Raw genomic sequence first — 25,610 nt, forward strand, 5'->3', positions numbered from 1 at the left:
GCCGCCCTTCTGCACGCCAATATCTCCACAGCCTCTGGGTCTACGTTAGAAGGAAAGAAGTGACTTGCTCCAGCCACAAAAGCTCCATTGTGATCCCGCAAGACTAGACCACCACCTCCCTTGTCACCATATTTACAAACCGCTCTTATCCAGCCCTCGTCGGGCGGTCGCCATCGCTGAAGCTCCTTGGTCTCTGGCGCCTTAGAAGATTCAGTATGCGCCAATCTCCACTCCTCCATATGCGCAACCAGTGTTGCTATGATTTCATGCGGGTGAGCAATACGTTTTCCATCTCTAGCATTGTTACGTGCCAGCCATAGAGCATACACAGCTTGTATCATTGCTTCTCTTTCTTCTCCCCTGCATTGGCGAACCACTCCAACAACCAGCTCGACAACTCGCTCTGGGAGGCTATCTCCGCTAGTGGACTTGCCACCAAGACTCCCTTTTGTGAGCGCAACAGCTACCAAAAGTGTACTGACTGATTACATGTCCAGAACCTATGCATGTTTGATTCTTGTCTTCCACACGCAACACAGAAGACACCCGTCCTAATCCACCGTCGGTGAAGCTCCAAGCCAACAGCTAAACCGTTCCGGACCAGCCGCCACATATGTATTTTTGCCTTGTTTGGAGCTGCAGTGTCCCACAGAGCCATGAACCCACGGTGTTTGATTGCAGAAAAGGAAGACTCTGGCTGTCCGGATCTTACCCTGTTCATGGACATCCTAAGATGATACACCGACCTGACCGTGAACTCGCCATGCGTCGTGTAGTTCCAAGCTAGATAGTCCTCTGTGTCCGGACCACATATAGCAATTTGCTTAATATCCTTCGCATCATCAATAGAGAACATGGTATCAACCATCGCATTGTTCCAACTTCGTCCCCCCGCTGCTAGTAGATGTTGCACTTTGGTTACACCTGCGATGAACACTTGGCCAAGAGGTTTGAGACTACCCTTCCGAGGGATCCAGTTATCGTGATGTATATTGATTCGAGAGCCATCACCAATGCGCCATATCAGGCCCTCCCTCAACAGATCACGCCCAAAAAGAATGCTTCGAAACGTGAAGGAGCCAGAGGACGGGCAGACTGCTGATAAGATCGACCCTTCCTTAAAGTATCTAGCTTTTAGAACACTAGCACAAAGAGAACCCGGATACATAAGAATTCTCCATGCCTGTTTCGCGAGGAGTGCTTGGTTGAAAGCCTCCGGGTCTCAGAAGCCCATCCCCCCCTCACGTTTGGCAGCACACATTTTCTCCCAAGATATCCAATGGACCTTTCTTTCACCATTCATCGCACCCCACCAGAATTTTGACGAGATTGAAGTCAGGTTCCGGCACATCTTCTTTGTGAGGTGAAAACAACTCATAGTGAAAGTCAGCATCGCCTGGAGTCCAGATTTTACAAGTACCTCTCTAGCCGCCTTGGATAGTCCTTGACCCTTCCAGCCACTTACTTTGCCTTTAGCTGATTCTGTAACGTATTTAAACGTACCATCTTTTGACCTCCCAACCAGTGTCGGGAGCCCCAAGTAACGCTCACTAAGAGCCTTAGAGTCAATGCCCACCACTTGCTTTACCTCTGCTTTTGTTGTATCCGTACTACCTTTGCCAAAAAAGATAGAAGATTTTTGCAAATTAACTCGCTGCCCCGAGGCTTCCTCATACTTCACCAAGATGTTCTTTAACGCTTCCATTCGACCTTGTACCCTCGAGAAAAAAAATGTTGTCATCGGCGAAAAGCAGGTGAGTCACATGCGGGCCAGTGCCCCCCAAAAGACACACCCCTTATTTTCTTTTCCTCTTGCGCCTTTTTCAGCAAGATAGGGAACCCCTCCACACAAAATAGGAAAAGATAGGGAGATAAAGGGTCGCCCTGTCGTAGCCCTCGTGATGGAAGAAAACACCTCGAGACATCCCCATTTAGCTTTACGACAAACCTTGCTGAAGTCACACATCTCATCACCATAGCTATCCAGTCAGCAGCAAAACCAAATCTTGCCAGAATCTACTCCAAAAAAATCCACTCAACACGATCGTAAGCCTTCATCATGTCTAATTTTACCGCACATCGACTTTTCCTTCTTTTCCTAGTCCGTATGGCATGCACACACTCTACGCCACAAGAACGTTATCTGAAATTAGCTTTCCAGGGATGAAAGCACTCTGTTTCTCCGAAATAAGGAGAGGAAGAAAACTCTTAAGCCTGTTTGCAAGAACTTTTGTAGCAATTTTGTAGAGGACATTACAGAGGCTAATAGGGGGAACTGCGAAAGCAACTCCGATGAGTTTACTTTCGGAATCATCACAATAACAGTTGCGTTAAAAGAATCCGGTGCCGCAGCTCCACCCAAAAAATCCCGAACTGCCTTGCAGACATCAGTACGTACCAGCGACCAGTGTCGCTGATAGAACAGTGCCGGTAATCCATCGGGTCCTGGAGACTTAGTAGGTCCCATTTGAAATAAAGCCCTTTCAATTTCATCATCCATGACAGCAGCAGTAAGTTTGGCATTCATCTCAGTTGAAACAGACTGCACAATATTATCTAGCACTGAATTTGCTCCACCCGAACCTTTTGAAGCAAAAAGATTTTCATAAAAAGAGGCAGCCATTTCCCTCATTTCCTCGTCAACAGTGCACTTTGTCCCATCTTGGCGTCTCAGCGCTCTAATGGTATTTTTCCTCCTCCGATGCGAAGCTCTGTTCTGGAAACATCTAAAATGTCTTATATTTAAAAATAGAGTACGTCTATATACATTCGTATGTAGTTTATATAAAATGTATTATATTTAGAAACGGAAGGAGCAAGATGGAAAAAAGCACTCAATCAACTCGGCCATTAAGATGCGTGAATGAAAAGAAAGGCGAGAGAAAAGCGAACTAGGTCAGCAGCCGCCAGCCAGTGCTGCTGCTACTCCTTCCGGCCCTCCGGGCTGCGGTAGTCGTGTTTGTATCCAGCCGGCGCTGCTAGCTGGATGCCTTCCGTTGCACAGATCTGATCTGATGTGTGCAAGCATCCCACTATTGATGTAAGGAGAATAGCAACTTGATTTTATTAAAAGGCCAAAGCAACCTGTATATGTACAAGAGGATACCAAGAGACTACAATATAAAAGGCCAAAATACATCACTAATATAACTCTTAAAACCCCTCAAATTCATGGTGGGTCTACGACACTGAGTTTAGAGAGGTGAAATCCATGTTGCGCTTTAGTCTGCGCCTTCGTGAAGGAGTCTGCTAGCTGTAACTCAGAAGGCATATACTGAAGAGCAAGAACATGATCTTGCACATCAGTGCGCACATAAGAAGTATCAACACCAATATGCTTGTGAGCTCACGCTTCAAGGGATCCAGCGCAATACTGATAGCATCGTAACCAAGTCACCTCTGCCCAGGGGCGGGGCCAGGATTTGGAAGGGGGGGGGGCGAAGTAGACATGATAGATTATTCTATATAATATACATAGTCTGCTGAGTATAGTGGATTTTAAACAAAAAGGTAGAATGAAAATGAAGATAACATGAAGGATGTATAAATAAGGGTCATGATTTCTTTGTCATTGTAGGGAAAATAGTCAATAAAAGGGGGTAATTAGTTATTAATCTTGGGGATATTCGTTTCTTAGCCCAGGCTCAGATGGTCCCGAAATCAGCATTGCCCAATAGCATGGGGATCTGTGCTGCCAGCGGTATTTTCGCTCAGCATAGATATTGTAATAAAAATGACCAGGTCGCACACGCATTTAATATGATGGCAGCTGGTACTGTACAGGCGGAACAGTTAATCCGCCCATGGCTCAGCCAATTTCGTGAGCCAGACTGAGCCGGCTGCGTCGCGTGCACGCGCGCCCGGCCAACCATGAATTTGATGCAACTCCTCTTAATTAACCCCATCATCCTATAGCCGTTTGTTATATCTTAATGACCTGGCCTAACAGTTTTTTCTAATTGCAAAGAAACCATTGGCCGTCAGCTAGAGGTAGAACGTTCCTCATCCAAACAGATTCTATATTCTACATTACGAGTGTTGTGTATTCTAATTCGGGATGGCAAATCAGAAAAACCTTTTAAGCTTAAATACATAAGGAACTCAAGTTGACAATCGGAAAACATCACGTACACACAGGCATCACACTTTTTAACACACTCTCGACTTCTTGCTTGTGTCAGGACGAACACTACAAAAATCTGAAACAAGAGTGCTCTGCCTAACTAGCAGACTAGGACGAACATTGGGCGCCATGTGCTGCTCTGAAAATAGAATTCCTGCAAATCTAGCAAACTTATGTCATACGCCGTCGCGTTGCTCCTCTGCTGCTAACATCATTTTCCTCAGCGGATTCAACTTCCTCGATAGTATACATTATATCAGATCCGTCCTCCACACCCGAGTCGCCATCATCTTTGTCAGCCAACACTCTGGTGCCTAGATCATGCTCACTGAAACCTTCTTCTAGGGATGCATCTTCTATCTTGTCATCCAGCTCCCGCTTGAAGATCATAGCCGACGGGATTCCAGTTGTATCACCTCCCCTTGAAAATGCAACGAGTTCTTGTTTCAGACAAACCGATTGGAGACACACATATAAAAAAATAGCACTATCATTGTTGATCACATTGGCCTCCTTGTGCAAGGGTGTCCGTATCATTGATATCACCTAATGCGAGATCCTATACTAGTCTCCCCCTTCTTGCGCCGGCGGCTCAGTCGTGCTCCACGCGCTTGCCGTTGACCAGTGGCGGATCTAAGATTTTGAAACACGATGATCCACCTTAAAAAATGTTATAGCAAAACTGATATGACATGCCTTTGATCAATGGCATGGAGTATCTATTGCAGGAAGATTTTTTTACAACAAATTTGACATGCCTACAGTCCTTCACTACTAATTTTACTTATGTAGGAAGTAGGAAGAAATTAGAGTGAGGAATTGCCATTGAAGAAATAGTTGATTTGCATCATACTGCAATTTTGATCCTCCATGTTTTTTGTTTTTTAATACTAACTCCTAGTTCCATTTCATAGTCCCGTTTCACAAAACAAAAATGATAAGTCATGGGTGGCATAGTTGATCGCAAGTCGACTCTTGTTACTCCAGTTCTCCATACTCCAAAGCATTTATTGATGACTAGACAGCCCCTCACGTTCATGACATGCAGTCAATCAGATTTTAGAAATTGAGGAGTTCAAACTGAGGGCAACCTACCTACACAAATGACAAATTGGGATGGTCGCAAAAATCGGAGCGCACAGAGCACCCACAAAGGATCTCCTGCATTAAACTTTGTCCTCATGGCGTTCAGTTTGATCTTGCCATACCTAATTCCGAAACTGATTTCTCAAGAATACAGAATGTAGAAGTCATATATGTTGGGGACATAGCATGCAATTTAAATTTTTTCCAACAATCGCGCAAGATCTATCTAGGAAATGCATAACAACGAGAGGGGGAGAGTGTTTCCACGTACCCTCGTAGACCGAAAGCGGAAGCGTTAGTTTAACACGTTTGATGTAGTCGAACGTCTTCTCGATTCAACCGATCAAGTACCGAACGTACGACACATCCGAGTTCTGCACACGTTTAACTCGATGACGTCCCTCGAACTCTTGATCTAGCAAAGTTGTCGAGGTGGAGTTTCGTCGGCACGGCGGCATGGTGATGATGATGGTGAAGTGATCCGCGCAGGGCTTTCCCTAAGCACTATGGCAATATGACCGGAGGAGTAAACGGTGGAGGAGGGCACCGCACACGGTTAAGAACAATTGATGTGCCTTAGAGGTGCCCCCCGCCCCCGTATATAAAGGAGGGAGAGGGGAGGAGGCCGGTCTAGGGGGCGCACCAAGTGAGGGGAGTCCCACTTGGACTCCTAGTCCAATTCGGCCCCGCTTTCCTTTTACCGGAAAGGGAAAGGGGGAAGGAGAGGGAGTAGGAGAAGGAAAGGGGGGCCGCGCCCCCTCCCCTAGTCCAATTCGGACTCCTTCCCTGGGGGGGGGCACCCCTTGTGGGCTGCCTTGCCTCCCTCCTATGGCCCATGAGGCCCATATTGTAACACCCTCGATGCGACTATATCTCCCACGTGTCGAGGCACGACTTAGAGGCATAATCGCATTGAAGGTGTTACAAGTTGGTAATCAGAGCCTTCCCCGACCTTAGGAGCCCCATTGCTTGATCGTTTTTAGCGGCCGAGTTGTGTCTAGAAAAAATGTTTTGAGTCATTTAGGAATTATATATCGGAGAGTTTAAGAATTCTTTTTTACTTCCCAGTCTCCTCATCGCTCTGGTAAGGCATCCTGACGTAGAGTTTTGACTCTTCTCTTCTCAAATTTCATTAATCTTTTTTAGGATCACGCGGGTATCTTGGAATCGTTCCAATGGTTTTGTGATGAGAACATTGTCTTGGTGCCTCCTGTCAGGGGTTTAGTGGAAGTGTCCCGGGGAGTTGAGCTCTGAGGTGTTGTCATCATAATTTTATCGTTGCAGTTCTGGAATACCTGAGTTTAGTACGCCGACATCGAAAATCTCTTTTATGCAGTTCGTTGGTGAGATAACCTCAACGCCACCCAGTACTGGGGCAGGAGTTCGGGAGTATCGCCATAACTTGTATAACGGATGCTTTTAGAAGGTTGAGGTAGATGGTTTCCGAAGGTTTCTTGGTTATGTGTTGAAGGATGGATACAGCTGGATGTAGGATTTGCTAGTTTGGGTGAGATATTATGCTTCCCCTGTATCCCCAATACCTGATTGCATAACCGGAAAGGTTCGGGAATTTCATAGGTGGGAATTCTAGTAGCTCTAGTTCTTCTTCCACGGATATTGGTTTGAGATTGGGATTTCTTACCGATTATTCGTTCTTGATCCGTACCTTGTTGATTTATTTCTCTACCTTAATTCTACGTGGCTTCTCAATTTATGGATATGTGACCATTTCAAGAGGAATGCATTCCTTCATTTTGTTCGGATGTGAAGACTATATGTTGTAATTTTCATTCCGTTGGATTCAGCTTCAATATTTCTCTATCAATGTGCTAATGAACGTCAACCTCTTCAGGATGGCTCCTCCAACGCGCACGACTCCGAATCCCGATCCGCCACCACCTCCACCTCCTCCGGAGGCATGGCAAGCTGTGATGGCCGCAACCAATGCAAACACACAGTTGATCATGCAAATTCTTCAAGAGCGCAATCAAGGCAACCAAGAAAATCAAGGCAGCAATCAGAATCACTTTGCTACACTCAACCAGTTCCTTGCTAACGGGCCAAAGACTTTCAGCAATTGTGTTGAGGCAACCGATGCTGACGATTGGCTTGTGGATCTGTGTAAGCATTTCGAGTGCAGTAACGTCAGGCCTGAGGACTTTGTCAAGTTCGCTTCCTTCCAACTCAAAGATCAAGTTGCAGAATGGTTCCAGCAGTACAAGGACTCCAGAGGTGGACGTGTTATCACTTGGGATGATTTTCGTCGAGATTTCTGAGCTCATCATATTCCACAAAGCGTGGTTGAAAGCAAGCGTGAGGAATTCCGCAACCTGAAGTAAGGCTCTTTGTCTGTCTATGACTACAACAAGTTGTTTCAGAAGCTCGCCCGCTTTGCCAAGCAGGACGTCCCTGATGAGAAAAGCATGATATATCAGTTCAGGGGTGGTCTCAGAGAAGAAATTCAGCTAGCTCTTGTTCTCTTTGAGCCCTTGAGATACGATGAGTTCTACAACATGGCACTGAAGCAAGAGGCTTCTCAGCTGAGGTGTGATGCTTCCAAGAAGCTAGTCAGGGATGCTACTCCTTCTTCCTCTACTCAAGTGGCCAAGCAGCAGAAGTATTGGCTTCCTCCTCCTCTGTTCCGTCAGCCGTATCAGCAGAAGAGCAAAGGTGGCAGTGGTTCTTCCCACCCACCCAACCCTGGCTTTCAGAACAAGACTTCGTCTCAAGCTCCAAGATTGAGTGCTCCGTATCACCGTCCGCTTTCAGAGGTCACGTGCAACAAGTGTCAACAGAAGGGTCACTATGCCAACAAGTGTTTTAACCAAAGGCGTCTTCCTCCTCCTCCTCCTGTCAGATCGGCAAGTACAGCTGTGGTCAAGCATAACCCCAAGCATGCCAAGGTCAATTTGATGAATGCAGCTCAGGCAGAGGACTCGTCAGATGTCATCATGGGTAACCTTCCTGTTAATGATATACCTGCAAAAGTTCTTTTTGACACTGGTGCATCGCATTCCTTTTTGTCATGCCCTTTTGCATCGAAGCACAATGTTGATACCAAGATCATGCCCAAAGTCATGCAAGTTGTTTCTCCCGGCAAGCTTTTGACTTCTAGTTTGGTTGCTCCCGATATCTCTATCACATTGGGTGATTACAAGTTTCTCTCTTCTCCGGTGGTTCTTGGTAACTCGGATATTGATCTTATTCTCGGAATGGATTGGCTTTCTAAGCACAAAGCTCAGCTTGATTGTGCAGCCAGACAGATTCAGTTGACTCATTCGTCTGAGGATGTAATTGTCTTTGCCGCTCGGGATAATTCTATCCGTCTGTTTTCTCTCAATGAGAAGGGTGAATTGGATGCTATCTCTCAAATTCCAGTCGTTTGCGAATATCAAGACGTCTTTCCAGAAGAGCTTCCAGGAATGCCTCCGCACCGGCCAGTTGAATTCGTTATTGATCTTGAGCCTAGCACGGAACCTGTGTGCAAACGTCCTTACAAGCTCGGACCTGAAGAGTTGAAGGAGCTGAAGAAGCAACTCGATATTCAAGAGAAAATGGGTCTCATCCGGTCTAGTTCTTCTCCGTGGGGTTGTGGTGTTCTTTTTGTGAAGAAGATGGATGGAACGGACCGACTTTGTGTTGATTACCGTCCAGTGAACAAGAAGACCATCAAGAACAAATACCCACTTCCTAACATCAATGAGCTGTTCGAACAACTCAAAGGTGCCCAAGTATTCTCCAAGCTTGATCTCCGTATGGGTTATCATCAGATTCGAATCCGTGAGCAAGATATTCCCAAGACGGCTTTCAGGACAAGCTTTGGTTCATATGAATACACTGTCATGTCTTTTGGCCTCGTCAACGCTCCTCCGACGTTCTCTCGCATGATGAACTTCATCTTCAACGCCTACACCAATGACTTCGTTTTGGTCTATCTCGACGACATTCTGGTTTTCTCGAAGAACAAGGAAGATCATGCCAAGCACTTGCGTTTGGTTCTTGATAAGCTCAGAGAACATCAGTTCTATGCCAAGTTCTCCAAGTGTGAATTTTGGCTCGATGAGGTTCTTTATCTTGGTCATATAATCTTTGCCAAGGGCATTGCCGTGAATCCTGAGAAGGTGTCTGCAATTGTGAATTGGGAACCTCCTCAGAACGTGAAGCAACTCCGCAGTTTTCTCGGTCTCGCAAGCTATTGCCGAAAATTCATTGAAAACTTTTCTAAGATCGCGAAGCCTCTCTCAAATCTTCTCCAGAAGCACGTCAAGTACGTTTGGTCTCCGGAGTGTGACATTGCTTTCAACACTTTGAAAGAGAAATTGATCACTGCTCCAGTTCTGACTCCGCCTGATGAATCCAAGCCGTACGAGGTCTTTTGTGATGCCTCTCTCCAAGGTCTTGGCGCAGTTTTGATGCAAGAGAAGAAAGTTGTTGCTTATACATCTCGCCAGTTGAAGCCTAATGAGAAGAACTACCCCACTCATGATCTCGAGTTGGCGGCAGTTGTGCATGCTTTTTTGACTTGGAGACATCTTCTATTGGGAAGAAAAGTGGACATTTTCACTGATCACAAGAGTCTCAAGTACATCTTCACTCAGCCTAATCTCAACCTCAGGCAAACTCGATGGGTCGAAATGATTCAAGAGTATAATCCGAGTATTGAGTATACTCTAGGCAAGGCCAATGTGATTGCTGACGCTTTGAGCAGGAAAGCTTATTGTAACAGTCTGATTCTCAAGCCTTATCAACCCGAGCTTTGTGAAGCTTTCCGCAAACTTAATCTGCAAGTTGTTCCTCAAGGTTTCCTCGCCAACCTTCTAGTCTCTCCTACCTTGGAAGACCAGATTCGCCAAGCCCAGCTTCTTGATGCTATGGTGAAAAAGGTGAAGATTGGGATTGCCAAGAGTCAATCAAAGTACAAGTGCTACCGCCTTGATGACAAGGACACTCTCTTCTTCGAGGATCGTATTGTTGTGCCTAAAGGTGAACTTCGTAAAGTGATCATGAATGAGGCTCACAATTCTCTCCTCTCCATCCACCCTGGGAGCACGAAGATGTAGCAGGACCTCAAGCAAGCTTATTGGTGGACTCGAATGAAGCGCGAGATCGCTCAATTCGTGAATGAATGTGATGTCTGCAGAAGAGTGAAGGCAGAACACCAAAGACCAGCTGGTCTCCTCCAACCTCTTGCCATTCCAGAATGGAAGTTTGACCACATTGAAATGGACTTTGTGACTGGGTTTCCAAAGTCCAAGCGTGGCAATGATGCTATATCCATTGTCATCGACAAACTCACCAAAGTGGCTCACTTTCTGCCTATCAAAGAGTCGATCACTGCAGCTCAATTGGCGGAACTCTATACCTCTTGGATTGTCTCTCTGCACGGTATTCCTCAAGTGATCTCTTCAGACCGTGGCAGCATCTTTACATCCAAGTTTTGGGATTCTTTTCAGAAGGCCGTGGGCACGAACATCCGCTTCAGCACAACTTTCCATCCTCAAACTAGCGGTCAAGTCGAGCGTGTCAACCAGATTCTTAAAGATATGCTCAGGGCTTGTGTGATCTCCTTCGGCATGAAGTGGGAGGATTGTCTTCCTTATGCTGAGTTCTCCTACAACAACAGTTTTCAAGCAAGTTCGGGCAAGGCCCCTTTTGAAATTCTGTATGGCAGGAAGTGTTGTACCCCTCTCAACTGGTCTGAAACTGGTGAACGTCAGCTTTTGGGTAATGACTTAATCACAGAGGCAGAGGAAATGTGCAAAGTCATTCGAGATAACCTCAAAGCAGCCCAATCCCGTCAGAAGAGCTACTATGATAGTAAGCACCATGATTTGGCTTTCGAGATCGGAGATCATGTTTACCTCCGCGTCTCTCCTATGAAAGGTACTCGTCGCTTCGGTATCAAAGGGAAGGTTTCTCCCAGATACGTGGGACCTTTCAAGATTGTCAGCAAGAGAGGCGACCTCGCCTATCAACTCGAGCTTCCGTCAAACTTTGCAAATGTTCATGATGTCTTCCATGTCTCTCAGCTTCGAATGTGCTTCAAGACTCCTGACCGCACCGTCAACTTCGAGGACATTGAGCTCCAAGAAGATCTCTCCTATCGTGAGCACCCAGTTGCTATTCTTGAAGAGACTGAACGCAAGACTCGTAACAAGTCAATTAAATTTCTCAAAGTCAAGTGGTCACACCATTCCGACCGTGAAGCTACCTGGGAACGCGAGGATCACCTCCATTCTGAGTACCCGGCGTTCTTTCAGTCCTAGATCTCGGGACGAGATCCTTTCGTAGTGGTGGAGTGTTGTAACACCCCGGATGTAACTTTCCCAATTTGTACTTCAACTCTTGCCGTTTCCGGCGTTAAGTTATTTTATTTTCTCGGGTTCGGGTCTTTGTCGCCGTGTGTTGTTATCGTTGTCATGCATCTCATATCATGTCATCATGTGCATTGCATTTGCATACGTGTTCGTCTCATGCATTCGAGCATTTTCCCCGTTGTCCGTTTTGCATTCCGGCGCTTCGTTCTCCTCCGGTGGTCAGATCTAGCTTTCTTTCGTGTGTGGGGATTAAACATTTCCGGATTGGACCGAGACTTGCCAAGCGGCCTTGGTTTACTACCGGTAGACCGCCTGTCAAGTTTCGTATCATTTGGACTTCGTTTTATACTCCAACGGTTAACCGAGGGACCGAAAAGGCCTTGTGTGTGTTGCAGCCCAACACCCCACCAATTTGGCCCAAAACCCACCTAACTCTGCTCCATCATCTAGAGCGTTCGATCACGATCGCGTGGCCGAAAACTGCACCTCATTTGGACTCTCCTAGCTCCCTCTATGTCTATTTAAAGACCCCTCCGTTTTCTTCTTCTTCTTCCCCCCGAAACCCTAGATCTCATCATCGCGCCCGCCGGAAATTTTTCCCTGCCGACGGACGTGTCCGCCCCGCCGCCTCCAGCCACCCACGCCCCGCCACGTGGCACCCGGCCACCGCCGCCGCCGCGGCCCGCCCAAGCCCGAGGCGGGCCCTCTCCCGCGCCTCACCGGGCCGCCCCACGCGCCGCCGCCCTTCGCCTCGCCCGCCGCGCGCGCCGGCCGCCGCCGCCCCGCCCGCCGTCCGCCGCCGCCGCCTCGCCCGCGGGTCCCCCCGCCGCCGCCGGGCAAAGCGCCGCCCCGAGCCGGCCAGCTCCTCCGCCTCCTCCCGGCCTCGCCTCCCGTACGGATCCGGCCGCCCCCTGCCATCTTCTCCCTCTCCGACGAACTCCGGCAAAGACTCCGGCGAGGGAACCGGCCGACCTCGTTTTGCGTGCAGATCTAAGATCCGTGAACAGTAACCCTAGAGGTTGTTTTTTTCTTCTAAGTCCCAGAATTCCAGATCCATGTGCCCTTCTTCCTAGCTCCGTAACTTTGCATCCGTAGCTCCGATTCATGCATATAGCATATAAAAATGTTCATCTCAGAGAGTACATCATTTCATTCCATTGCATCATTTTCATTTGAGCTCATCTTGATGCCCGAATGCTGTTAGAAGAGGGCTACTTGAGTTAATTATCAGATCTGCTACTCCATTTAGCTTTTTGTCATTTTTGCCATGATTATTGTGTGCATGCTATGCCCATGTGCTCTACATGTGTTTTGTTAAGGGTTTTGTCATCTTTCCAGAGGTGCAACCCATGTATTTTTGTGATGTGTGTGGTGACTTGTGCAAGCTTGCAAAGTGGTGCACTTGCTAATTCTGTTTTCAGGGACTTAGTAATTTCACTAAGTCCTGGAGCTGTTTATCTCATGATGCCATATGTTCTTGTTGTTTCCTAGTGATCCGTGCCTCTTTTGAGGATGATCAGTAAGGATGTTTTGTTAATATTGTAGTGCTCTATCCATCCATGTCTTTGTTTGCAATTATGGAGCACACTAGCTTGAATCAATCGAGCTCTACTTTTACTACTTTGTGAATCTGGGCAGATTGTCAACTTGTTTGCAATTTTGCCGGTGTTGTTGTAGTTGATCCGTGCATGCTATGTTATTTTTATTGCCATGTATAGCTTGAATTTTGTGCCTTCTTGTTGGATGTATGCTTGACTTGCCATGACTTGCACCGTAGTGAGTGCATCAAGCTCGTAAACATGCCTACTTGAGTTATATTTCAGCATGTGCCAGTTTTCACTAAGTCTGAAAACTGATTATGTTTTTGCTATGTTCACATGCTTGCAATTGTATTTTCTGATCCCTTTTGGCTCAAGGTCACTAAGGGACTTTTGTTAAGCTCTTTGAGTAGCTCCATGCCATGCTTTACTTTACCATGTTCAGGTCCTGTAGCATGTAGTTTTGTTGCTCCGAAGAGGGCTACCTGATCTGAAATTCTAGACAAGTGATAATTTCACCAAGTCTGAGATCTGTTTTCCATATGCATTTTTGCCATGCTTGTTTGAACCTGTTAATGGATGAATTGGCCATAGCTCAGTGCTAGACTTTTGTTAAGAATCTTGTGTGCATCCCTGCCATGTATTTTATTGTCATGTTTGGTTGCTGTAGCATGTTCATCTCATTGCATTTAGATGGCTACTTGCTGTAAATCGCAGACCGGTGTCATTTTTGAAACGCTTGCCATTTCCAAACCGTAACTCCGATTCCGGCGTTCTTTATATCGTTTTCAAGCGATTTCATCTCATCTTTCCAGTGGCACACTTGGATTTCCAAGTTGAGGCCAGGTTCTTGCATTTCCTGTCATATCTTGCATTATGCATCCCGCATCGCATCCCGCATAGCATACCATCTTTGCATCGTCTTGTTTGAGTTTGCATGTGGTTGAATGTATCCTTGTTTCTTGTTTGTCTTGTTTGGGTAGAGACGGGAGACGAGTCCACTAACGAGGAGCCCGTTGAGTTTGCTTTCGAGGATCCAGTCAATTCTGACAACTGTGCAGGCAAGATGATCATACCCTTGAAATCACTACTATCTTTGCTATGCTAGTTTGCTCGCTCTTTTGCTATGCCAATGCTACGATGCCTACCATTTGCTTTCAAGCATCCCAAATTGCCATGTCAAACCTCTAACCCACCATTGTCCTAGCAAACCGTTGATTGGCTATGTTACCACTATGCTTAGCCCCTCTTATAGCGTTGCTAGTTGCAGGTGAAGATTGAAGTCCGTTCCTTGTTGGAACATTTATTTACTTGTTGGGATATCATTATATTATCTTGTTATCTTAATGCATCTATATACTTGGTAAAGGGTGGAAGGCTCGGCCTCTCGCCTAGTGTTTTGTTCCACTCTTGCCGCCCTAGTTTCCGTCATATCGGTGTTATGTTCCCGGATTTTTCGTTCCTTACGCGGTTGGGTTATAATGGGAACCCCTTGATAGTTCGCCTTGATTAAAGATTTTCCAGCAATGCCCAACCTTGGTTTTACCATTTGCCACCTAGCCTCTTTTTCCCTTGGGTTTCCGGAGCCCGAGGGTCATCTTATTTTAAACCCCCCCGGGCCAGTGCTCCTCTGAGTGTTGGTCCGACCGAGTAGACCGCGGGGCCACCTCGGGGCAACTTGAGGGTTGGTTTTACTCGTAGGATGTCTCATCTGAGTGTGCCCTGAGAACGAGATATGTGCAGCTCCTATCGGGATTTGTCGGCACATTCGGGCGGTGTTGCTGGTCTTGTTTTAACCTGTCGAAGTGTCTTGAATTACCGAGATACCGAGTCTGATCGGAACGTCTTGGGTGGAGGTCTATTCCTTCGTTGACCATGAGAGCTTGTCATGGGCTAAGTTGGGACTCCCCTGCAGGGATTTGAACTTTCGAAAGCCGTGCCCGCAGTTATGAGCAGATGGGAATTTGTTAATGTCCGGTTGTAGATAACTTGAACCTTAACTTAATTAAAATGAATCAACCGAGTGTGTTACCGTGATGGCCTCTTCTCGGCGGAGTCCGGGAAGTGGACACGGTGTTGGAGTAATGTTTGCGTAGGTTGTTCTCTAGTTTCTCGCTCGCGCTTTGCCTCCTCTTCTCGCTCTCTTTTGCGAATAAGTTAGCCACCATAATTGCTAGTCGCTTGCTACAGCTCCAGTCATATTTTACCTTGCCTTACCTATAAGCTTAAATAGTCTTGATCGTGAGGGTGCGAGATTGCTGAGTCCCTGTGGCTCACAGATTACTATTACACCAGATGCAGGGCCTGATGATTCCGCTCCAGGAGACGCGTACGAGCTCAAGTGGGAGTTTGACGAAGACTCTCAACGTTACTATGTTTCCTTTCCCGATGATCAGTAGTGGTGCCTAGTTGGGGGTGATTGGGACCGTGTCGCATGTTGGGTTCTCTTTTATTTTGGCGCCGTAGTCGGGCCATGAGTGTTTGGATGATGTAATGTTATTTATGTACTTGATTGACGTGGCGAGTGTAAGCCAACTATGTTATCTCCCCTTTTATTATCATATTACATGGGATGTTGTGAAGATTGCCTAACTTGCGACATATGCCTTCAATGCGATTATGCCTCTAAGTCGTGCCTCGACACGTGGGAGATATAGTCGCATCGAGGGTGTTACACATATCTTTCCCCGGGGGTTCCGGTAACCCACCCGGTACTCTGATACATACCCGATACTTTCCGAAACACTTCCGGTGTCCGAATACTATCGTCCAATATATCAATCTTTACCTCTCGACCATTTCAATAATCATCGTCATGTCCGTGATCTCATCCGGGACTCCGAACAATCTTCAGTCACCAAAACACATAACTCATAATACAAATCGTCATCGAATGTTAAGCATGCAGACCCTACGGGTTCAAGAACTATGTAGACATGACTGAGACACCTCTCCGGTCAATAACCAATAGCGGAACCTGGATGCTCATATTGGTTCCTACACATTCTATGAAGATCTTTATCGGTCAAACCATAATGATAATATACGTCATTCCCTTTGTCATCGGTATGTTACTTGCCCGAGATTCGATTGTCGGTATGTTCATACCTAGTTCAATCTCGTTACAGGAAAGTATCTTTACTCGTTCTGTAATGCATCATCCCCGTAACTAACTCATTAGTCACATTGCTTGCAAGGCTTATCATGATGTGCATTACCGAGAGGGCCCAGAGATACCTCTCCGATACTTAGAGTGACAAATCCTAATCTTGATCTATGCCAACCCAACAAACACCTTTGGAGATACCTGTAGAGCATCTTTATAATCACCCAATTACATTGTGACATTTGATAGAACACACGGTATTCCTCCGGGATTCGGGAGTTGCATAATCTCATAGTCAAAGGAATATGTATAAGTCATGAAGAAAGCAATAGCAATAAAAATTAACGATCATTATGCTAAGCTAACGGATGGGTCGTGTCCATCACATCATTCTCCTAATGATGTGATCCCAATCATCAAATGACAACACATGTCTATGGTTAGGAAACTTAACCATCTTTGATTAACGAGCTATTCTAGTAGAGGCATACTAGGGACACTTTGTTTTGTCTATGTATTCACACATGTACCAAGTTTCTGGTTAATACAATTCTAGCATGAATAATACACATTTATCATGATATAGGGAAATATAAATAACAACTTTATTATTGCCTCTAGGGCATATTTCCTTCAATATAGCCTTGCCTAGTGAATTGAAACTTAGGCCAAGTTCAGGTCTTATTACACTTTTTGTAGGTTCCTCTGCGTAATTGTGAATCAACTGCCCTAGTGCACCCAGACTAGAGGGACATGGCGTCCGGTTGGGTGGTGCACTCCCAAGGGGCAACTTGAATTTTCCAAATGTATATATTAGTCATCAACTTTCGGCTCAAGATAACCAGTAATAAAAAAAATGACGGCCAATCTGTTAAAACTAGCAGCGCTTACGAACAACCTGAATTTTGCAAACATGCCTACTAGTCATCAAGTTGCATCTCTAGACACTATGTATCAAAAAATTACAGTTAGGTTGCAACCGTTTCATACTAAGACTACATTATATCAAACACTACTAAACAGATAAACGTGTAGTCACTTTGAACAAATACAGTAAGACACTGAAAAAGGAATTTGGTGCATACCTCTTTGACCATCCCCGGGCCTCGATTGACAGGGCAGACCTAGTCGGGGATGCATCCAGACGCCGGAGTAACCCCCCACCCTCCCTGTGGTATCTCCGGGCACCGCAGCCAACTTGTTGCCCGCACCCAGACCTAGCGTTTCAGTCCGCCGGGAAGGCAAGGCTGGCTTGCCTAGCCGGCAATAGGGCCAAAGGACCCGGATCTGGGTGCTCAAGGCTGTCAGCAAACTCCTGCCGAAGTGGGGAACCCGTAACACACGACAATGGTAGACATCCAAACTTGGCGTCAACCTTCTTTCTTCTCCTGAACCTCCCACTGGCCAAACAAATTGCAGGAACTAATTGATCTCTAGCAATGAACGGTTGACCAAGCTGTCGATGGCACCGAGCAAAAACTCCAACCCAGCATCTTCCATTCCATAGTCACCGGCGCAGACCGAAAGCCACTGCAGTATCGGAGAAGGAGGGGAAGGGAGTTGGTTTTTTTAGATCAGAAGGGAGTTGGGGGTAGGGTATGCTGTTGCCACTTATCTGATCCGTGGCTCAGCCTAAAATACAACGTTCTGGTCCACAGACCAGGTCGCCGCGCGTGGCCGTTTCTCCCATACGATATGGGCCCACGAAAACGATACTGTATAGCGCCGTTCACCTCTTTTCTTCTATTTCTGCTCAAACGCGTCGGAATTATTTGTTCACATCCCGAGCCAGAAATGGACGCCAGCGATTTCAGGAGCATATGAGCTCGAGCACCGAATCACCATGTTGTTAATCTTGCCTCTTTTGATAAATATATGATCTTTACATAAGTAAATTGTGCATGTCTTATCAAAAAATGTAAATGTAGTAACCAGTAATCAATCTAAAAAGTAGAGATTGTATACAACTTTACTTTGATTAGGTCAAGATGAGTAGGCTCAATTAACAAACAACAATAAGATGCCCAGATGCCGTGGGACGGCAGAGTGTTGCTTCAAGAGCGTCAACAAGCCAGTTAGTATGAAATCCGTCATGGCAAGTCGCAACCATCATTCTTTGAAGGGCCACTGAAATTGAGAAGAGATAGTTGCATTAGACTACCTTTTAGGCTTCAGGTGTTGTATATTTCGTACCTTCAAGTTTCAGACTGGAACGAACCAGCGATCGAATTCACGCGGTAGTTTTCCTTTCTTCGTGGACTAGCGGCAGCGAGACAATGGCGACGCTAGGGAACTAAGAGAAGATTATCTTTCAGTAGATGGGAACGAAGAGAAGATAGAAATCATCCTTGTACCCTCATCCAATCCAGATGGCCTAGGGCCTCGTAGGTATGTACATGGCTAGATGGCCAAATTGGTCTTCGCTTTTCGTTGGGCCATGTAAATCTATTGGGCTAAATCCCTAATTAGTGCTAATTATATGTGCGCTGCCAATTTGTACGCACAGTATTCGCTGCTGTAAATCCATAGGGGGGGGGCGAAGCGCTGGGGGTGTCTGACCCCTGCTCGCACCCCTGCCTCTGCCGTCGCAAGAGTCATAGCTCACAACTTAGCCTCTACATTCGGACGGGAAATTGCAGTCTGTTTCTTTGTTTTCCACGCAATGAGCGAACCACCCAAAAAACCACAGTAAGCAAAAAGTGCACAGCGATCCATAGGATCACTAGCCCAAGTAGTATCCAAATAGTCCTGGAGCTGTAATGAGCTAGAATGGGAAAAAATAGACGATGAGAGATCGTGCCACGAAGATATCATAGAACACGAAGAAGATGACCATAGTGAACTAAAGTGGGTGCAAAAACAAACTAACTCAGAATATGGACATGATAGGAGATATCTGGACGAGTGACAGCAAGATAGACAAGAATCCCAACAAGATGACGGTAACACATTAGATTAGATAAGGGCTTACCATCAAAATCGCGAAGGTGGACATTGATCACCACAGTAGTCTCAACAGTGCGCTCATCACTAAGAGTCGCACGAGCAAGAAGATCATGAATATACTTTTTTTGAGAAATAGAAAAGCCATCATATAGGTGGAGGAAACCTCAATCCCAAGAAAGTAACGGAAAGGACCAAGATCAAACATAATGAACTTCTCATTAAGACGATCCTTGACAAAGGCAATGTACTAAGCATCGTCGCCAGTGATGTTCATGTCACCAACATATAGAAGAAGAGTGCGACCATGAGTAGAAATGTGGACAAACAACGTTGGGATCATGATCACTGGGAGAAAATCCAGCTGCAATGATCATATGAAGGAAATATGCCCTAGAGGCAATAATAAAGTTGTTATTTATATTTCCTTATATTATAATAAATGTTTATTATTCATGCTCGAATTGTCTTAACAGGAAACTTGATACATGTGTGAATACATAGACAAAACAAAGTGTCCCTAGTATGCCTCTACTTGACTAGCTCGTTAATCAAAGATGGTTAAGTTTCCTGACCATAGACATGTGTTGTCATTTGATGAACGGGATCAAATCATTAGGAGAATGATGTGATGGACAAGACCCATCCGTTAGCTTAGCATAATGATCATTAAGTTTTATTGCTATTGCTTTCTTCGTGACTTATACATATTCCTTTGACTATGAGATTATGCAACTCCCGAATACCATAGGAACACCTTGTGTTCTATCAAACGTCACAACATAACTGGGTGATTTTAAAGATGCTCTACAGGTGTCTCCGAAGGTGTTTGTTGGGTTGGCATAGATCGAGATTAGGATTTTTCACTCCGAGTATCGGAGAGGTATCTCTGGGACCTCTCGGTAATGCACATCACGATAAAGCCTTGCAAGTAATGTGACTAATGAGTTAGTTGCGGGATTATGCATTATGGAACGAGTAAAGATACTTACCGGTAACAAGATTGAACTAGGTATGAGGATACCGATGATCCAATCTCGGGCAAGTAACATACCGATGACAAAGAGAATGGCGTATGTTGTCATTACGGTTTGACTGATAAAGATCTTCGTAGAGTATGTAGGAACCAATATGAGCATCCAGGCTCCGCTGTTGGTTATTGATTGGAGATGTGTCTCGGTCTTGTCTACATAGTTCTCGAACCCGTAGGGTCAGCATGCTTAACGTTCGATGACGATTTGTATTATGAGTTATGTGTTTTGGTGACCGAAGTTTGTTCGGAGTCCCGGATGAGATCACGGACATGACGAGGAGTCTCGAAATGGTCGAGAGGTGACGAGTGATATATTGTACGAAGGTATTCGGACACCGGAATGGTTTTGGGATGTTTCGAATATTTATCGGAGTATCGAGGGGTTACCGGACCCCTCGGGGAAACATTGGGCCTACATGGGCCATAGGGGAGAGGGGAGGCAGCCCACAAGGGGTGGTCGCGCCCCCCTCCCATGGGGAGTCCGAATTGGACTAAGGGGAGGGGGGCGCCCCCCTTTCCTTCTCCTCTTCCCTCTCTGTCGGGGATATACCCCGCGGTGTAAACCGGCCGGAAGTTAACCCGGCCAGGACTTGGCGGTTTATCTGAAGACCCCGCTGACACTTGGCGAGTTACTGGCGACCCGCCCTGACCTGGCAGTTTACAAGCAACCCACCTGGTCTTATGACTCACTGGTGATCCGGCGTGCGGGACAGACGGATGACAAGGCCCAAGGCCTAGACTGCTGGTTCACGTTTAATGGTGGGCCGGTTTAATAGGAAAGGCATGGGGAACATTATCTTACAAGGAGCTAAGACCTGGACTTGTATCCGGTTTGTATTAAGATAGACTAGTCCTAATCCTAATAGGACTCCACATGTAATCAGCCCCTCCAACATATATAAGGAGGGGTAGGGCTCCCCAAAAGGGACAAGATTCACAAGTTCCACAAGTGGGACAAGTTAGGTTTAGACAATAGCTCTCGAGATAGAGCACTCTTGTAATCGTGATCATCATCATCAATATCAATGAAGCAGGATGTAGGCTTTTACCTCCACCGTGAGGGGCCGAACCTGGGTAAAACATCGCGTCTCTCGTCCCGCTCAACCCCTCTCAAGCTACCACATAGATGCGTTGGCCTCACGACTAAGTCCTGACACTAAGGACATCTGCCGTGACAATTCCACGACAGTTGGCGCCCACCGTGGGGCCTGCGCACGGTGGTGTTGAGTTCTTGAAGGGATCTCTCCTAGAGATCGGGAGTTTGTGATTTTCTGGATAAAGAAGAGCCTGATTGGAATAATCTGTACCAACTTCAAGTTCATCGGTTCAGATTGATAATCCATAAGATTTGAGTTAAAAATTAGGTTTGAATCTGTGCGTCCCCGCATGCGACCTGGCGTTCCGTCAGTCCGGAGCCAAATTTTGAGAGTACCGCTGCAAGAGGCCAAGGTGCAAAAAGGAAGTCGATCCGTACGGATGGAAAATCATTAAGTTGTGTTTGTTTTTGGTCTGATTCGCCAGGATGTCACCGCCGGCGCCGCGTACAAGATTCGCCGACACGGCCAAATTGTTTCCATCACATCAAGCGTCACAGCCTAATGGTTTCAAAGTGTGGTGTACTTCTTGACTAGTATATCACCTGAAACCAAATCAGTTTTCTATTAGTCAATTCTGATTGCTACAAGGAATCTACCAGGAGGTTCAGTCGAGAATTAAGAGAAGAAAAATAGCATGATTTGCCTTACGTGAAGATACAGGATTCCAACACCGGGACGGATTGACAAAGTCAAACATCAAGTTTGGACGAGGCCACGGGCTGAAGCTCGGTTTCCATTTTATCTCTAAACCGCCATCGCCGGGCGTGTCTGACTGCCGCATGTCCGCGTGGCCCTACTGGACCAGCACCTCTCCAACTCGCTGACGTCTCAGTTGCGCTTCTTCTCCACTCCGCATGCAGCCGCCCCGGCTCGCGCTTCAGATCTACTTCGTGTGCTACATCCACTTCAAAACCGCCATCCATGCAGCGGCCCTCCAGTACCGTCGCCCGCGCCGGCCTCTGCTCTGGGCTGTATCTGCATCCCTGAGTGGCCCAGCGGCAACACCTTTGCCTTTGAAGCTGCGCTGAGCCGCCGCACCCCTGAATCAACGGAGGACTACCTCAACACGCTGGTGCCGCGCCTGCTCTTATGCACTGCGGACAGACGCGCACAAACCACCGCCCACGCTGCCGGTTTACATCCATCCGCACTTGCGGCCGATTCTCCCCGTCCACACCGCCTTACAACGCCACGGACGACACGCCCGTCCGCTCTCGCGCCCGGTTCAGGCGTCTGCACCGGCTTACAACAAGGAGGACAACTTGCCCATCCGCACCAGGCTTAAAACCGTCACCGAGGTGATCATCAATTCAGCGGTGGATAATTTCCGGCCTAACATATCAGGTGAAATCTATCTAAGTCTATTTTTGACACATATTGTTTTTGTCAAAGAACAAATTACTCCGGCTTGCGATGTTTTTGATGCAGGACAATTGTTCACTACATCAACACGACGTGGTTGACTCGCTCGTCCGCGCCGGTTTACGACACTGGTGCCGATCTTCCCCGTCCGCACCGGTTTACAAAGCCACGGTCGGTTCATCTATCCGAGCTGCCTCTGATGTTGCGGTCACTTTTGTCATCCATCTCTCGCGGCCTGGTCTACATCAACATACCGGGCCGCACCTGTCTGCATTAGCTGTTTATTTGGTATGAGCAAGTCACAGCTTGGGTAGCCCGGTTTTCTTTCAAATTGGAGACAAATTACCATCAACCGCCATTTGCACCGGATGGTTCAATGGGCAGGCGCACAAGTCGCTGCCACTACAGTTTTGATTAACTTCAAATTGCCAGTTGGAAGGAACCATTGGCCGAGTTGCTGACACAGCTCATATGGGATCATTTACAACCCGCTGCAGTCACCTCAACCTTCTATGGTTTTACATCGTGCTATCAACGCCAATGATATAGAAATTATGCCGGTTTATATCACGGTCAAATATGGAGAGTCTCAAGCCAACTCCTTGAGTCACCTCTGAGACTCGGGGGCTACGATGACATGACTCAACAAATCTTGCCAGTTTCAGCCGGTTTAAGAACCCCAGGACGATGGAGGGAAGGATAACCCGGTCCCGGAGGCTACTATTATATTGATGAAAGTTTAAAGGCCGTCAGAAAATTTCTGGCTTAGAAAGTATATGACAATTATAAGATCCCGGCTTGATGAAGAAGATCCGGGTCATCAGAAAGGATTCCGGGTTAAAATCCGGCTCAAGGGAAGTCAGTCTGACTGAAGCTCTCAAATATCCGGTTTACAGTCCGGTTCAAGGGAAATCTGTTCTCCCACAAAGCTCTGAAGCGCTCAAATCTGGTTTAACAATGTCCGGTTCAAAAAGGAATTAATTTCTCGCAAGTTCAAGTTTAAAGGCCATCAGAAAATTTTCCGGTTGAAAATGAAGATTCCGGTTTAAAATCCGGTTCAAGGGAAAGATGTTTCCCACAAAGCTTTGAAGCTCTCAATATCCGGTTCAAGAAGAATTTATCTCTTGCAAAAAGTTAAAAGTTGTCGAAGAGGACTTACTGCCATGATGTGCGGTTCAAACATGGGTATCCCGCCTTATTAGCCTGACATATTATTGATCACATGGGGGCTTCTGCTTCATAAAGCGGGGTCTCTGTTCTTTTACATCATGTGTGGTTACACGGAGTTGTTCTAAAGCGGCTTCCAGTTTACCCCTTGAGTTCGCTTTGCTAAAAGCATCGTGTTATATCACTTGGAGGATTGGTCGTGTCCGAACCAATACCATACCTCTTGATAGGCGAGAGCCACCAGATCACTTGGGGACTTGGTCATGTCTGAACCACTCATGCCTCTTGATCGACCGAAGGCCACAGAATCACTTGGGGGCTTGGTCGAACCCGAACCATCGCCATGCCACTTGGTCGGCATAAATGCCACGGTTTCATTTGGGGACCTGGCTGACTAGAACCATAGTTACACCTAACGGGAGCTTGGTCGTGTTCGGCCATGGTAACACCATTTGATCAGCTAAAATAAATCTTTTTTGCAAACGGTTTTCTCATTGCTTTTGCTTCGCACTTTTCTTTGCGAGATACTTTTTCCTTTTTATTGCGTTCTTTCTAAACTGACAAAGTTTTCAACCAATCAATTGACGGAACACAGTTCACGTCAATCCGAAGACTATTTGCCCGGTTTGATCCTTGCTGTTAACATCCTCTTATGGAGTAGCACGGTGTTTATCACAACCCGGCACGGTTTTATCATAAACCGGCACAATATGGAAGGAGTTATCAGTACTCAAGATTTTGGTTATCACCCTTACTACAAAAAGTTGGTAAAACCAACAATATGATTCAATGTCACAGGTATGATATATTTCATATTTGATTATTCTTAAGTGCAGCCTTGGTTATAAACCCGGGTTATGTGTTGGGCATTATGACCCGTCCGGCGGTAAACCGCTAGGACACTTTAAACTTGTTGTATGTAGAAACATGTTTGTTAAACCGGCCTGGCTTTTGACTATAAGTCGCCAGTATGATGAGAAATTATCCGGTGTTTATTAAACCGGCTGGCTTTGGACTATAAGTCGCCAGTATATATTTGGATTGCGCCATTGGAATTATGCGCTTATAAATCATTGGGTATATTATTCAAATAGCCAACATGGCTGGATTTTTTATTATGGTTATCAATAACCAGTATTATGATTAAGGTTTTCAAAAGTCGCTTTAGCGCAATGGCTATCATATTATCAATAGATATGATTTATTCTACAATTGAAGGAATAGTCCCGAGTTGTTGCAGGCTTACGACCCGGCACTTGAGGGCTATACTATTTCAGTTGAAGTTACATCAAATACACAAGTCTCATGTCGCTGCAAGCATGCACCATGACACTTGGGGGCTAATGCGAAGACATTTTTTTCTCACCTTATTGAAGACCCGACTCATCATATTATAATGAGTCGGCCCTTGGGGGCTACCAATTGCTCCTGTCAACAATTCAAGGTACACACGTTTTCATCTATTATTGAAGGATCCACCGCTTAGTTGGTAAAGCACAAAGCTCTTAACCTTGTGGACGTGGGTTCAAGCCCTACGATGGAAGCTACATTATAATATGTTATTTTCATTAAAGTATATATATCAAGTCCCTGTTCAGTATTATCTTACTAAGCCGACCCTTGGGGGCTACACGTTGCTGTTCAAAGTTTACAAGATTATATTTACAAAGTCCCTGCTCATTATTGCATAATGACCCGGCCCTTGGGGGCTACACTGGTTGAAGTTTTTATGAGCATCAAGCAATTACAAGTCCCAGGTTGCTGCAAACATGACAACCCGACACTTGGGGGCTACATATATGGAGTATTCAGTTTTGAGATAAACAAACCAGATTTCT

At 46.1% G+C, this 25,610-nt stretch overlaps 1 protein-coding gene across 1 annotated transcript in view; it reads right to left on the reverse strand.

The window, feature by feature from the left end:
- Positions 1-25,610, reverse strand: part of LOC125548354 (uncharacterized) — a 29,969-nt gene that overhangs the window by 1,861 nt on the left and 2,498 nt on the right. The gene's annotated exons all lie outside the window — the stretch shown is intronic.

Source organism: Triticum urartu, chromosome 3A (assembly GCF_056163025.1).
Source record: "Triticum urartu cultivar PI428250 chromosome 3A, HENAU_Tu73, whole genome shotgun sequence".
Taxonomy (NCBI): Eukaryota; Viridiplantae; Streptophyta; class Magnoliopsida; order Poales; family Poaceae; genus Triticum; species Triticum urartu.